Genomic DNA, 1,444 nt, shown 5'->3' with positions numbered 1-1,444 from the left:
CTCAAATACTCCAGATTCTTGGATAAGAAACCTTACTTTAACAAAATCTCCTGGGAAAACTGGGAGATAGTGACAGAGACTAGGCATAGACAAACATTTCACACTCTATACCAAAATTAGGTCAAAGTAGATATAAGATTTAGACATAAAAGGTGATACCTCAAGCCAGTTAGGAGAATAAGGAATAGTTTATCTGTCAGCTCTATGGAAAGGGGAGAAGTTTAAGACCAAATAAAGAGGTAAAGAGCATTATAAAATCCAAAATGGATAATTTTGATTATATTAAATTAAAAAACTTTTGCTCAAAATAAACAATGCAACAACGATTAAAAGGAATGTAGAAAATTTTTGCAAGTTGAATTTCTGATAAAGAATTCATTTCTACTTTTGGCTCCAGCTTGCGGTGGTGAAGGTGCAACTTCGTTCCATAGTCCCAAATCCAGGTTCATCCGACACCAGCAGCCACTCTACAGCATGAAGACCAAGGCTCCACCTTCCTCACAGCCATGCCTCCCAACTTTGATCCTAATGAAATCAAAGTCATGTTTTTAAGGTGCACTGGTAGTGAAGTTGGTGCCACATCAGCTCTGGCCCCCAAAATTGGTCCCCTCCTAAAAAGGTTGGTGATGACATTGCCAATGCAATTGGTGACTGGAAATGGTTTAGGATTACTGTGAAACCTACCATTCAGAACAGACAGGCCCAGATTTAGGTGGCACCTTCTGCCTTGGCCTTGACATCAAAGCTCTAAAGGAACCTCCTTGAGATAGAAAGAAGCAGAAAAATATTATACACAGTAGAAACTTCACTTTCGATGAGATTGTCCATATTGCTTGACAGATGAGGCACCGATCCTTGGCACAAGAATTCTCTGGAATTATTAAAGAGATCCTTAGAACAGCCCTGTCTGTGGGCTGCAACACTGATGGTAGACATCCTCATGATGTCAGTAATGGAGCTGTGGAATGCCCAGCATTATGAAGATCCACCACTTCAAAGCATGAAATTGTGGAGATTGTGATTTCTGATCAATGGATAGGGTTTGGGCAACTGTCTGGATTTGATTTCCCTGGATAATTTATTGATTTATTATATACTCCTGGAGGCAATCTGTGTTGTCACTTTGATATGTATGATTTTTACATTGAATCATTGGAGTTACAACTGATTTCATACACTGATTTAAAAGTGAAATACATTAAGTTCAAAAATCTCTTTATGATCATCACTACAATTGAATGCAAGCAAGTTCCATACATTTTAAAATGTCCTTTTTTTTAACTTGATGAAGTTTCAAATATTACAGTGCTTAAAATGCTACAAATTGTGATGGTTACCTTTCCACAAAATATTAAAATGAACCAATGTTTATCAGAATTGAAATAGAGAATAGTGTAGGCAGAGCCCATATATTGAAATTGATGTCTTTCACAGGATAATTCTA

The 1,444-nt window shown here is 37.1% G+C and overlaps 1 pseudogene; it reads left to right on the top strand.

The window, feature by feature from the left end:
• The first annotated feature begins 506 nt into the window (after positions 1–506).
• LOC141499180 (large ribosomal subunit protein uL11-like) lies at positions 507–981 on the top strand (annotated as a pseudogene).
• The last annotated feature ends 463 nt before the right edge of the window (positions 982–1,444 follow it).

This window comes from Macrotis lagotis, chromosome X (assembly GCF_037893015.1).
Source record: "Macrotis lagotis isolate mMagLag1 chromosome X, bilby.v1.9.chrom.fasta, whole genome shotgun sequence".
Lineage (NCBI taxonomy): Eukaryota > Metazoa > Chordata > Mammalia > Peramelemorphia > Peramelidae > Macrotis > Macrotis lagotis.
This window is presented reverse-complemented; position numbering and strand designations above follow the sequence as displayed.